This window comes from Artibeus jamaicensis, unplaced genomic scaffold, assembly GCF_021234435.1.
Source record: "Artibeus jamaicensis isolate MK-2021 breed Jamaican fruit bat unplaced genomic scaffold, CSHL_Jam_final scaffold_1689, whole genome shotgun sequence".
Lineage (NCBI taxonomy): Eukaryota > Metazoa > Chordata > Mammalia > Chiroptera > Phyllostomidae > Artibeus > Artibeus jamaicensis.
This window is the reverse complement of record NW_026522029.1, coordinates 7,191,300-7,206,119: the sequence shown is the minus strand read 5'-3', so window position 1 is coordinate 7,206,119 and position 14,820 is coordinate 7,191,300.

Genomic DNA, 14,820 nt, shown 5'->3' with positions numbered 1-14,820 from the left:
TTCCACCAGGGTTTTCCCCAAAGTGGACTTGACCGAGAACATCTGACGATATAGTGACAATCCGTTTGTTGGTTTCCTCATATTCTGTCTGTGCGGTGCTTGGTTGCGAGGCTATGGGTGAGTCACAATAAAATGAATTCTAAGAACGGAAAGGGATTATTTTAATTATGTGCCCGAATGAACTGTTCAACGGAAATCGACATGAAATTGTAAAGCTTTGGCAGACATTTACGGGAATGTATTGAAATACTGTAAGGTCAAGGGTAAGTTTTGATTGAGGCTTTTTTTATTGCCGTCCTGGTGGAAACCAAACATATTTTATTAATCTACAGTGTTATTAACTTGTCATTAGGTTTTGCAGTGATGTTGACAAAGCAATGGCGTTTATTGTTCTATTGAATTTTCATTACAATGCTAATAATGTTAAGAAAGCCCATAATGACCCATTTAATCCTGAGTATTAGAATGACAAAAGAATATGAAGGCTGTTCTTTGGGGACTTCACCACATCTGAGCTAAAATGCAATGGCTACATTACTTGGTTATGAAATGGATGCAAATACCACTAAACCACCATGTGCCAGTCCATTCCTGACCCAGGCCCAGCTGCGTACGGGTGTTGAAAGTCTCCATTTATCATCTTCGCTCCGGACAATTCTGTTCTTGAGCCAATCCTTGCAGACTTGTGGAATATATTAGGAAATCTCATTCTTACCCTTGCCCCTGGCAGTGGGTCTAGACGTATCTTGTGGCCCTACACCCAGTGTGCCTGGGAAGGCCCCCCACTGCCTACAGAGCATCCGCCTTGACCTAACCCCTGGCCTGTTCTGCACAACGGTAGCACCAAGCCTCCGCCTTACCTTGCCACTGTTCTCTCCAGCTTGTCCATTGAGACAGAAGCCCTATCCCCGAACCCCAGCTTGCTTGTTTGAGACTCCATTTCTCTTTTTCACCTTTCTCTCCCCAAAGCCTTGACCCTGCCATGGGTTGGAGTTCATATTCGTGCCAGGTGGGCCTCTTGCAGCGACACAGCTTCCCCCACTCACCTGACCGCCAGGTTTGCCATTGCCATGGTTTGGACTCTATAGATAATGAGGCTTTCCCAGCTCACACCCACATTCCATTCTTTCCCCTAGGACTTTGTGATTTGAGTAGTGGGCCACCCTTCTTGGGGACCTGTCCTAAAGCTGAATGTGTTCTCCTAGCCTCAAGTCTTACCATCCCCAGCTTCATGTCCTAACCAGCCTACTGAAGTCCCAGAATGCATTGTGGCTGCTGCGTTGCACTGTGTGTGGGTAATGCTACGCACAGCGAGAAATGCTGAATCAATTTAAGCCAAAGTTCCTTGTTTACACAGTCATTCAATGAACTGATATGTATGGTATGGTCAGATATAAACATCAGTTCATTCAAATATGTGTCAGTTTATGTAAATGTAAAGTGAGGATCTAGATCTATGTCGATATTTAGATAGACTGATAGATGGATGGATGGGTAGATCCAGCTCAGTTGTACAAAGAACACATTGTCCTGATTTCCTACTTCATCATGATACAGGGCACAGCCAAGGGGGCGGGGCAAAAAAAGATTTGGAATGGTGTCCAGAACTCAAAGTGTATAGGAATATTGGAGAGACATATAAGATGTCCTCACCCCTTCCCCCACAGGTGTGAGTTGGGGGAAGGGACACAGGGAACAGGAACATGCAGGGCTGTTTTGTACAGCCACAGCCTTGCAGCTAATCCATGGCCTGGTCGTTTAACATATCTATAGCCTTTGGGTAGTCACTTGAGTGGCTGTGGCCAGGCTTGGAGCTAGGGGGATGAAATCACTTCCCCCAAGATGTAACTGGGGCAGGTCCCCCAAGTTACAGCACCTGCGTGGGAGCTTGGAGAAGATTGGCTCTAGGACATGGGGCCATACCTGCCCAGACTAACGATGGCAGCCCACTAAACTTGTAATAATACAGAGATACTGGCAGGTGTAACTGATCGTGGGAGGAGTTGGAAATAGGGGTACAGAGGAAGATTGGGGCAGGGATTTAAACCCAGACACGGCAGCCACTGGGGAGAGAGCCATGTGGTTTGGGCAGAATTAGGACCCCCTCTTGCCCAGGTGAAAGAGAGAGCCATGTGGTTTTGGGCAGAGTGAGGATCCCCTCTTGGTGAGGTGAAAGAGGGAGCCACACGGCTTTGACAGAGTGCAGAGCCCCTCTTTCCCAGGTGAAAGGGAAAACCATGCAGCTTTGCCAGAATGGAGATCCCTGCAGCCAGGTGAAGAAGAAAGACAGGCTCTTTTAGTGGAGTGTGGACCCCTGCAGCTTCGGTAGAAGAGGCCCACGCAGCTTTGGGGTGCTGCCTTTGGCTGCATGGTCTGGAAAGCAGGAGAGACTTTGACTGGAACTTGGTACAAAGAACTCTTGCCAGTGGAAGGTGCCACATGACTTTGGATTAATTGGAGATTCTGCCTGGACGTCAACACAGCTGACGATACCAGTGGCCTGGAAAAACGGACATGTGCTCTTTTCCTGATTTATGGTACCTGGAGTTAGGACAGGGGGAGAAGGGAGAGCTGTGTGTGTGTGTGTGTGTGTGTGTGTGTGTGTAGGTGTATACCCTAAAGGACTTTGATATTTTAATGAAGGCATTAGGTCCGAATAGCATTGAATAAACATTTTGTTTCCTTTTCACAAATCTCTGGCATTGAGAGATGTCTTTCCAATTGGCGATGGACGATCAGGCCCGGTAGGGGCATCCGGGCGATATTAATATACCATCCTCTGGAGTCCGGGGCCCCGGTGTATCTGTTCTTTAACAGTTTTGGGGCATCCCTGGGTGGGCCAAGGATTGCCCCCCTTGGACCTCTGCTCGGTAACAGTCACACTTCATCTGAATTTAGGAATCACCCTGCCGGATGCCAGTCTCAATGTGCCTGTGACCAGAACTTTCTGCCAAATGCCTCCATGTCAAAGATTAGCTTTCAGAAAAAGCCTGCTAATGAGCATGTTTACTCAGTATGTTAGTCAAAGTGAGTGAATGTTAAGACGCACTGTAGCGTTGCAGGAAGGGTTCCGTCCTCAGAGTCTCACTATCCAGAGTTCAAGTGACTGTCCCTGTGCCTCCCTTGTAAAACGAAGAAAATAATAACTAAGCCACATGCTGTGTGAGTAAGACAAGATGCTGTATGTGAACGTACTCAGTTCCTCATCTTGCTCCGTGGTTGCTCGTTCACTCATATTCTCCACACAACATGAATGCCTAAGGGAGGAGGGGAGTGAGGTGCCCCAGGACTCTCATCCTTCTCATTGCAAAAGGCCACGAGCCAGGCCTGCAAGGCGAGCCCTTGACCTGTTGCATCTTGAAGAACAACAGGCCTCTCACTTCCGGCTTTAATTAGCTTGTGGTCCAAGACCGCCCACACTCAGCAGGGCTTACAAAACTACTCAGAGGAGAAAGGGCCTCCTGTAGGGTCAGAACTGTGGTATTTCCTGATAATAGTGCCATCACCTAAGTCTCCTCGGAGCTCAGCGCTTGGCTGTTAGCAGGCGCTCCAAAGTAGCTGTTGAAGTAAACTTTGCAGAAGAGATGAGCTGGTCTAACGCTTTCAGCCTTTTCACTCCTACAAACTTTTTGCAGCTTCCTGCCTTAACAGTGAACTCATGAAGCAGAATTTTTTACATAGAGCTCCTCTCCTTTGGCTCCCAAACCCTGAGGCATGAGAGGTCTGAGCGGAGCTAGAGATTCTATCATTTGGTGATGCCACTGGCGCCCCCTGCTGGGGAGAGCTTGCCCACACCTGCCTTCAACATTGCACTGAGGACTAAACTTGACAAGATCGATGTCACATGGTTGTTGGGCCAGGTGCAATGGGGTCACCAACCTCAACCACGCCAGCTTACTGGGACCTAGAGGTTGTCCAAAACCCTAACTCTGATACGCCGATGTGAGCCCTAAGGGGTCTGCCCACCTCCTCCTGTCTTACTCATCTAGCTCTTAAGACTTGAGCTCTAACTCCGTTTCCTCTGTTTAAAGCTGGGCTACCCCCCTACCAGGTCTGGCCAGGCTCCTCCTTGGGAGACTGGCCCTGCTACCTCCCTCACCCACTTCTGCCCTAATTCTGCTTCCCCCTCAGGCTGCCCCCCTGAAACCACAGCCCTGCGCCTGGCTAACATCAACATGTCTGGATTTCCACGGCTACACCATCTCCAGGGTGGACATGGCTGGGTGTAGTTTTTCACACGGTGGACGGGCCGATCCCCATTCTCTGCTACCACATTTAGGGGACCCCCGGCTGAGGTTAGATTCCCAGCAGACTGACAGGCTTCAGAGCCAGGCACAGCGAACATCACTTCCCCACGCCCAGGAGAAGAAAACAGCTGGACCTGGAAGGAGAGATTCAGTCCCCAAATGTCCATATCGAAGCGATGTAGGAACTGAATGTGCTGTGGTAATACATGGCATTAATGGATGTAAGTGCCCCCTTTGCCCAGAAAGCTCTGGGTGCACCACTTTGGGAGATAATGCATGGCTAAGGACTCCTGACACCCCATCCTAAGGTTGATTGCTAAGCAAATGGGCCGAAACTCAATTACTCCTAATTCTGAGCACAAGGGCGCTGGGCCCACCTCGGCAGGAAGAATGCAATCAAAGGTGCCAACTACGGAGAAAATTCCAGATGCTTGCATTCAGAGATGTAATCTGAGCATGTTTTAAGTGCATCTGAGTACTTTCGTGCTTCATGAGTGGTCCAGCTGCATTATCAAGCCTGGATACTGAGAAACTAATAAGCAAACGGCTCTTACTTTTGTAATGCTGTATGCCCGAGTCAGAGGGAAAGCTGGAGATGATTAGAATACTGAATATTCCTTTTTCATCAGCTGTTACTAAATTCTGATTGACTTTGGAGGTCAAAAAATACCTTCACTATTGATATAGGCCACATGAAATACATTGTAAATGGGCTCTTCTGAGTTTGTTTTCCTAAGATAATAAACACAGTAACATTTTTTGGTCTTGATGGCAAGACCCAAAAACAAGTGACCAGGTTCTCTTTATTTAACTTATTTTTTTCAATTGCAGTTTACATGCAATATCATGTTACATTAGTTCCAGGTGTACGGCACAGTGGTTAGACAGTCATGTAGTTTAGAGTGGCCCCCTAGTATTTCCAGTACCCACCTGGCACCATACATGGTTATTACATGTTATCAACTGTATTCCCTGTGCTGTGTTTGCACTCCTGTGACTGTTTTGTAGCTTTCGTACCAACGTGTGCTTCTCAACCCCCGAGTCTTTTTCATCCAGCCCCCAACCCCCTTCCCTTCAGGCAGCCCTCCCTCCATCTGTTCTGTGTCCATGAGTCCGTTTCTGTTTTGTGTGTTCATTCACCAGGTTTTCTTAATTCGCCTGGAGAACGATCTCTTGGATCAGTAAAGGAACATGACTGGGAAACTCCAAAGAAGATTGGTTTTGTCATTCTTTCCGTTTAGCTTATAGGAGCAGGGCCATGCCTCTGTTATTCCCCCCTTAGCACCTAGTGTAGTGTCTTTCTACATAGTAGGTCTCCATGGATATGAATAGAATGGTGAAAGGATTTTTGTTTCCTACATTGTTTGACCAAAGGAGCCAGCTCACTGATGAACTTTAATGTAGTTTTTTGCTGCCTCAAATGCAGTCTAGGTCACAGTCTGCAACTGCTTACGTAATTTCCTCTCATTTGACCATATTTATAATTTGCATGATGTCCCAGGTCTAAGAAATCTCTGAGACAGAGGGCGAAGTGCAAGATGGATGCTTCTTCTCTGGCACCCAAATATAACCCTCAGGAGAATAAAGTAACAGATTTCAGACTGTACAATTCAAGATGACAATACTTTAAAGACAGATTGATATATATATTTTTAATCATTTCCCTACAGCTTTAGCCCTCCACACCCCACCTCCCGCCACCACCCACCCTTCCCCAAGGCCTCATAGCAGCTGTACGAAGATATTTGCTCATTCAGAGGCACCGAAATGCAACCAAATCCTGGCGTGGTGGACGGCAGGAGAAAGCAGGGCGCTCGTGCTGTGAGGCCGGCACGGAAGGCCATTCCAGTTGCTAAGAGAGATTAATTCTTTCGAGTCAGAAAACAGCTTTCAACTCCAGTCAGCCCGATTCCTGCCAAGTCACCAGGAAGACAAATGCACCGTTCTTCGAGGACAGCGGGCGTGCTGGAAGTCAGGGAGCAGAATCGTAAATATGAGGTATGCCTGACCGATCCTCAATGCCGTCCCCAGGGTGCTGTCCACGGAGGGTGCGACGCGCTGAGGCTTCTGGACCTGTGACACCAGCTATCAAAACATCAGCTGCCATTTCTGCTTGGGAGATGACAAGACATAGGAGAAAGCATGAAGGACAGGGACACGTGACCAGGGACTCCTGTGGGCGGCTGCACCTTATCAGCCAGAGCCAGTAGCACAAAAACACATTATGGGAACAATTTTGTTTTCAGCTGCACCATCAGCTAGCACACGTGAAATCTCTGGTTCTTAATGGGAGCCCTCACATACGGCTAAGGACACAATTTGGGTTCGATGTGAGCAGGCTAGAGGCGCTGTCCATGGCAGGAGATAACTCTGTCTTTTAGCCTATCTTTATCCAGCTTGGGACATGGTATTACCAAGAAATGTTTACTTTTGTGTCTGTGGGCCAGTGATGATTATGCCTTCCCCACCCCCAGAACTGCATTAAACTAGAAGAATGGAATACCAACTAATATTATAATAATCCTCACTGCTGATAGTGCTTTTTAAGCTCATGGCCCTCAAATTTCTGTAGCCTGGTTTCTAAAAGATGCTTAAGAGATTAAGAAATCCTGATTAGATATTTCCAGTTCTTGCTAACATAAATCCATTCAGCTTAAAAATATTGTTATGATAAGAGCTAAGAATAGCAACATCCCAATGAATATGTCAGGCCATTGTACACTGCTACATTTATCTGGTTTATTTTCCTGAAGGCGGCCCCTGGCTCCAAAAACAGACTACTGGAGAGTTCTGCCTTGAATAAAAGGATGTTGGAAACAATTTTGGCTAGCTACACGGGGACCAATTGATACATCGACCACACATCTGCTAAGTATTTAGCATAACAAATCAGCCTACAATGGATTGTGAGAAGAGGTATATTGTTACAAAAGTAAAAATCAAGACCATAGTTCAATATACAATTTTTGTTACATTTCCTGAGAATTGAGTGGCCAGCAAAAAGTGCTAATACTGCAGTATATTTTATTTTATTTTTTTAATTAATTAATTAATTAATTAATTAATTTTTAGAGAGGAAGGGAAGGAGAGAAGTATCAATGTATGGTTGTCTTCTTGTGAGTCCCCTGCTGGGAACTGGCCTGCAACCCAGGCATGTGCCCTGACTGGGAATCAAACCACGATTGTGTGGTTTGCAGGCCCGTGCTCAATCCACTGAGCTACATCAGCCAGGGCTTGCAGTATATTTTAGAATTCACATTTTTTCTCTCACCTAAAAGGCATGATGATGGCTTATGGGAATGCCTGCTCTGTGACACAGGATGATGTTCTAGCTGATGAGCAGGGACACTGACCTGAACACTAGAGCTACCTTTGGAAGGAGTTGGTTTAATCAAATTCTTCAACTAGCTGTTTAAAATGTAAAACATTGAAGATAATATACTTCAAGCATTAGAGCACCTCACACAATACTGACGTCATTTCTCTGTCTTCATTGTATGTATGTGTGTATGTATGTATATATATATATATTCTTATATCTGTTAGTTATATATGCCTATATATAATATCCTTAAATATATATATGCTCATAAAAAGATGATCATTAATAATCATATGAATAATGATTTCTTTCTGGCACTCTTAAATCATTTTTATGCATGGCTTCTGTTGGCCAAGGCTATTTATAATATTCTATTTCTGGCACAAACCGTTCCCAATGATATGATGAGTGTCTGATCCTCCAAACCGATCGCAGAGCAATGCACCAGCTCTGTCCCCAGGCACCTATTAGGGCGGGTCGGGCCACCCCCGTATTATGGACACAGGGCTTCACTCCGAGGCCCCCCCGGTTCCGTGCTGGCTCGAGCCCCTCCGCCAGAGCCCCACACTTCTTTGTCTGCACGCAGGCTGGTGACATTTCCCCTGGGATTTCCTGTGTAGCCGACCCCACTTCATTATTTTGTGTGACGTGGCATAGAGTCCGGACAGACGGACACCTTCCCGTGGATTCTAGCACATTCCCTTTTGGCTGAGTTCTCACACGCTCTCAAACCTGTCTTTCCACTGCATCACTACTAATTCATCCTCAGACGTGCCCCAGGGGGGGTATGTGCTGGGAGAGTATTTTACCCTCCTCACCCCAATAATACCCTGTGCCTTGGTTGTTTTAGAATTCCAAATTAGCTAGGCAATTTAAAAATCTTCTACTTTCTTAAAGTCTTTTTAAGAAAAAAAAATGCCGAAAACTGTAAACGAAAGTGTCTAAAGACTTCATAGCTGATTTCCGTCACCTACTCTGATTTTACTAAATACCGTAAATTGCTTAAAACAAAAATAGAAGATTTTGTATCTGCCACGTTGCCTAAAATGGTAGAATAAGATACTACACGCTTCTCTCAGCCAATCGCCTACGTTCTTGCTGCTGGCCTGTTTGCAGAGCCCTTCACGAGCTGCCTGCCCTCTGGTTCTCTTGTAGCCTGAGACCTGCCATGTTTGTGCGGGCAGGAGAATGGAGGGGCTCCGGGGTGGTAGGGAGAATCGGGGCAAGGGTTTGAACCCTTGCTCTTCGGGTCCCTCAGTCTCTCTCAGCCCCCACTGCCCCTCGCTGCCGTTCGGGGGTCACACAACCACAAGGGGATTGTGAGGATCCCATGAAGTAAGATGCAGAGAGTACAAAGCACAATGCCCGTCCTATGTGCAACCTGACAGGCTCAAAAAGCCGCTGTGGCTGCAAGTAAAACATTGGTGCTCAGCACCCTCTCTCACTTGAGGGGGCCATGGACAGAGACAGCGGTGAAACAACAGTTGGCCCGGGATCCTTTTAATTCGAGTCAATTTGTAGTAAGTGCCCATACAGCACTTGGTCTGTGACTCAGACCTTCCCGAGGCCTGGGTTAATGGCCCAGGCAGCCTCCCTGATGGCTGGGTCCCCTGGATCTGCTGTGCTGCACCATTTTGTCCGCACCCAGTGACCCCCGCCCCATGGATAGCAACTGCAGGGCAGGATCCGGTGGGGAGACCTTGACATCCCCTCTGAGGTCACTTTCCCTCAAAGGACACTGGCTGCCGAGAAGTCCCCACCAGAGAAGAACAGGAAAAGCAGTTTGACACGGGGGCCTGTCTTGAGTGATGCGAGTCACAAGTCCGTCAGCAAACCAGATGAAGAAACTCACTGAGCACAGAAAGAAGTAAGACCCGAGTGGTCCAGGGCTCATCGAACCTGTCCCTGAAGTCCCAGGGCTGTTCCCGGCAAACTGCCATTTCAGTGACTCAGCCTCCTGCTTCCCGCAGGTGGTGTGTCTCCCGTAATCCACATCTGGGGAACGAAAGCAGCATTTGCCTTGCCTTCCTGTCCCTTCAGGTCAAGCCTGGTGGCCATCTGACACATGACAAACCGGGGAGGGGAGGGGAGGGCGAGGCTATCAAGAAATCCAGGACCCTAGGGAGTCAGCTGATGCAGGTCTGGAAGTGCAGCAAATGCCTGTTCCCAACCAGCCTGAGTCGTGGCCCGAGAGCCCAGAATTGACAGGCGTGAGGTGCTGTTGAGGTTCCTAGGGGTAACTGTTGGCAGTTTAGCAAAAGAGCAGCACTCGAGAAGCCAGACGTGGAGAGCAGATTCCGTGAAAAGTCTCGGATTCTGCTGCCTCCCAGGACTTGGTTCTAATTTTGATCTGGGCTCTCCTCCCATGCTCCCGCCTCTCACGCATCCTTCTATTTGGGGGCCTATTGTGGAGGAAGCTGGCTAATGCTCTGACCCGAAAGAGAAAAAGAAGTCCAAATATATATACATACTTTTTTCTTTTTGAAACAGAAAAACAAACTCAAAGTTATCTGGGTTTTGTAAGTGTGTTTACAGCTGGCCCTGGTCACTGCCGGAGCTCACCAGTCTGCTTGCCTCAGCCTGCTGGGGGCAGATACTTTGCAGACATGTTTTGCTCACTCGCAAATGCCAGTCGCTGGCAGCACAGCACTGGACCCTCGCCTTTCACCCTTGTCAGACTCTGCTCTCACCCCTGGGCCTTGCCAGGCTCCTTGGGGCTAATGTAAGCAGAAAGGAGGGATCCAGGAGTCTAACAAGGGGCAGCCTTCTCATGGTTGCTGATGTAGGTCTGTGGGAGGGACAGCAGTTGCGGGGTTGGCAGCCGGGGCAGCACAGTGAAGCTCCCTGCAGGCATGGTTTTCTTCTTGAACTTGGCGTGCATCCCCCATGAGCTTGTGCTGGGGCGACCAGGTGCTCATCTCTTGTTCTCAGAACCTCCTCTGCTGCAAAGACTCCCGAAACCCCCAGAAGTAAGGTCCATAAACAAACATGCCTTGGCTGAGTGGCTCGGTGGGGTGGAGTGGGTTCCATTCCGGGTCAGGGCACATACCTAGGCTGTGGGTTCAATCCCCGGTCAGGGATGTGTACAGGAGGCAACTGATCGGTGTTTGTCTCTCACGTCATGTTTCTCTCTCTCCTGGAAGGATGAAGACCTTGATGGGGACATCACAGTCCAGGCCCATGGTTTGCATCAACCTTTGGCTTATGTCAGCATCAGGGTGGAGCCTTAAGGAATAGCGAGCTTCCGAGTCTCTCTAAGTTTATATCTGAGTCACCATAACTCTCCACACTCCCCCAACCAAAGTCTCCAAAGACGAGTCTTGGAACTGCATATTTTAAGTCGGTGCTGAGCCAGATGATCCTGCCGAACCTCAAGTTTAGGAACTAGTCTGGATGCTGACCTCCCCCTGGGGTCTTAGGAACACGATGCTGCCCCCATAGGTGATACATTTCCTGAGATGGTCTCACATTTAGCACAACTCTCACAAGCAACCCTTGTGTGAATCTGAGTGACAATGGACAGTGAGAACTAAAATTAAGCTTTAGTACAAGATCATGCTTGTCCCGAAGGCCGAATATGGCCAGGGGAGCAGTAGCCCAGAGGCAAGAGAAGGGACTGGATGATCCCAAGAGTCAGGACCATTGAGCATCACACAGGACCTGGAGGCATCTATATTCATCAGAAGAAAGCGTTGCCATAGAAACACAACACTCCTGTCTGGGAGCCCAGATGCACCACCGGCTTTGATCTCTGACACCCTTCTTTACTGGTGCCTCAACCTCCACCTGCGTCCTGGTCCTACATTACCTTTTTACATAAAAAATACAATGTATTGATTAGCTTTGCCCGTTTTTAGTGAAAATCCAATCCAAGGGCCAATAGCTGGTGAGAGTCTTAGAGAAACAGACAATCTTTCTGGAGGACCTTTAAGCACAAAGTGTCCGTAGCCACAAGTGTTCCTTGGCACTGCCAACAACCCTGGCAAACGGGGAGTCACCTAGGTGTCCACCAGAGGTGGATTCATTATTATGCGTGCCCACGCAGAATGGCGTCACGTGTAGCCATGGCTCCGGATGAAGTTTAATTACATGAAAAGATGGACAGTATATGGTTAAGTGAAAAAGCACGCTTCAAATAACATGTACAAATTCTTGTGTGTATAAAAAAATACATTCCAAAATGTTAACATAATTTTCTCCGGATGATTGGATTATGAGTAATTTGATTTTCCTCTTTTTTAAACGTGCTTGTCTATATGTATTTTAAAATGATCATAAAATAATGTGATAATTTTATTGGAAGAAAACCAACAAATAAATATTATTACAAAAGTCATAACCCAAAGGAGTCTCTCTAAGGTTATAGCTGAGTCATCATAACTCTCTTTCGGGTGGTTTTCAAATATAGTTGTGGGGGTTGCGTTATTTTTATTAACGGTGGCTCTCTCTTCTTTACTGCTTGATTTGTGCCCACTCCAGCCACAGGAGGTGACCCCTCATTTCAGTCCTGGTGTTCATGCCTGTCAACTCCTGGCAGTCTGCACAGCTTAGCCACCGCCATGGGCAGCCATTCAGTGAATGGCATGATCAGACTTGGAGAACATGACCTTGAACAATACATGGTGACTGCCCTAAAGAGTCAGTGTGGTGAGGGAGGAACGGGAAGCAAACTATAAATGACTTAAGAGAGATGAGATGAGCAGAGCCCAGAAGAGGGAGCACCTAATTTTGACAGGGAAAGGTAGGAGAGGCTTCGTGGAGAAGACCCCTTTGAGCTGGGTGGGAAGGGATGAGTGGGAATGTTTCAGATGATAGAGGGAGGGAGGACGGAGCTGGCAGCTCCTGCTGAGTTGGGGAGAAGGTGGAGCAGCTTTGTGGGCCTGGAGCTCGGGGGCCTGGGGAGAAAGGGAGGATAATGGGCCTGTAGGGACAGCCAGCTCCCTGACAGAAAAGAGTTCAGAATTCTAATTTGATCTTTTGGGAAATGGGAAGTGACATCACTGATCTATTGTAAGGACACATCTCTGGTGGCTCTGTGGAGGTTGGTCCAGGCTGGGGAGAGGTTGGAAGCGGGAGGCGATGGGGAAGCTGTTTCAGGATTTGAGGTGAGGGATGCCAAGGGTTGGGGCCTGCGAATGGGGTGAGGCTTGATTTGAGGGGCCTTTGGTCCAGAGGCAGAGGGTGCCCCTCTTTCCCTGCTGTGCGTGTTCTGTCTTTTGAGCCAGAAACCTCCATGCTGAACATTACTCTGCCAAACCAAACTTGAATCGGTGCGTAAGCACCTGTGGTTGATGAAGCCCCCTGGGTCCAAATCCAGTTTGCTGAGAGCTTCCCCCCAAATGAGTAAAGGCTGCTGTGTATTAAACAGAACCACCCCCAACTCACACATATTTCTGAGGTTCCTTAAGATGCCGGGAGCAGATGAAAACAGTTACCAGTGTTGGTTTTTAAGAAAATGTCAGATCCAAAATATTCAACCATGTTCTCCTGTTGACTCAACTCAAGTTTTTAGTGAGGCACCTTGGGCATAATCCTTCCAGTTGAGAATATGATGGTTAGGGGTCAACCCAGAGTATTTTGGTGGCGAGGATCCTTGGAGTCAAAGGTTTGAGTGCAGAGCCTGCGTGCCGACGACTGTGGCATCTTAGGGAGATCTCAACTGTGTCTTGTCATAGACTGGTCAAAGTCACCAAACCGAGAAGAGGGGACTGTAGGGAAGTGATCTGAGTCAAATGGCAAATGTAGCCCAGCCCTACTGGAAAACTGATAGGTGCGAGTCAGCACACAGGAAGCCAAACCCATGGATTGGCTTTCCCGTGGGAAACCACGGGAAAGGCCTGCATTATACATAGGCCGCTTTGAGGCTTGCTCTTGCTAAAACTCCCTCATTCTGAGTTGAAGCAGAAAATGCTTACTTCGTATCTCAAGTAACTTCCTGAAGTCTGTGCTAATTCTCCCAAGGATGGAGTGTAATCAGACCAATCACTCTTATCATTCCCTTGCATTTGCAACATTTTTCCTCGTTAATCTGTAGGAAATCATCAGTAATATCCTGTCCTTTGTTATCTGTAAAAAGTAATCACCTAAAGCAAAGCTGAGCATAATGAATGAGAACCTTCTTTGATATATGCTATTAGAAAGCAATAAAAAAAATTGGTCCGGGCACTCTCTCTCTCTCTCAGAGAGTGGCTGTGCCAGCCCTTTTTCTCCAAGAACTTCGGTAGTCCGTGTGAATTTGTTCATCACATCCACAACATATGGACTCTGCAGGATGGGGTCCGCATCAGGGGACAAGTGTGAGCAGCCATGAACACCCAGAACCACAGGCTCTGTGGGACAGGAGGGTGCTGAGTGAGAAGTTGGGGTGAGGGGATGAAGCTAGAAAACTCCCTACCCCAGTGCATGACCAGGATTAACCAAACTACTGATTTAGCTCTTCTGTGAACCTGGGTTTGTTAACTATTTGCTCATCGTTTATTTAGAGGCCAGGATGAATGCTCCATGGAGAAAGGCAGAGACAGAGAACAGCTGGGGGCAGACAGCCGCATTCCCGATTGTTCCAAACAACCCAGCACCCGCCCACATGGGCTCATCTCTCCTGCAGAACAAAACTCCCCACAGTCAACTGGACCCGCCCCTCAGGGGCAGTCAACAAACGTGAGCTGTACTCTTGGGACCCACTCCCTCAGCTCCAGGGGAACTTATAATTCTGGAAAGAGAATTGACTCCATTTTGCGCCCTTCCTAAGAGTATTTTGGGGTTCATTATTGTTTGCTCCACGCATGCTCAGTATCCCTGGAGACCAGCTTAGGATGGCCAGAGGCTTTAGTGGAATGATCTGGAAGTGAGCGCCCATTGTCTTCTTCCCCTGGGGACGTCTATGTCCAATCCCTCGGACCTGGTGGGTACAATCTACAGAGAGAGTCAGCTTCGACCTTGGCCTCTGTCCTCCTGACCTAAACTCTGCATGTTCAAGAGGTCCACATGACTACTTCTGCAAAGCTTCAAGACACTCTGTTCTCAGCTAATCACTCTACACACCCAGGAGGTGGAGTACCCACAAGGGCAAGGCTCAGAGCAGGAAATGTTGCTGCACTAAGAGGTTAATGTAGCCAGAACTGGGACTTTGGCAGTTCTTGACTTACTGAAAGAACCCTACTCAGCAGTATATTGTCATAATTTTATTTGGGAGTCATTTGCACACACACAGACACGCGCACTCACACTGGTAGCTTTCTGTCTCAGTTACCG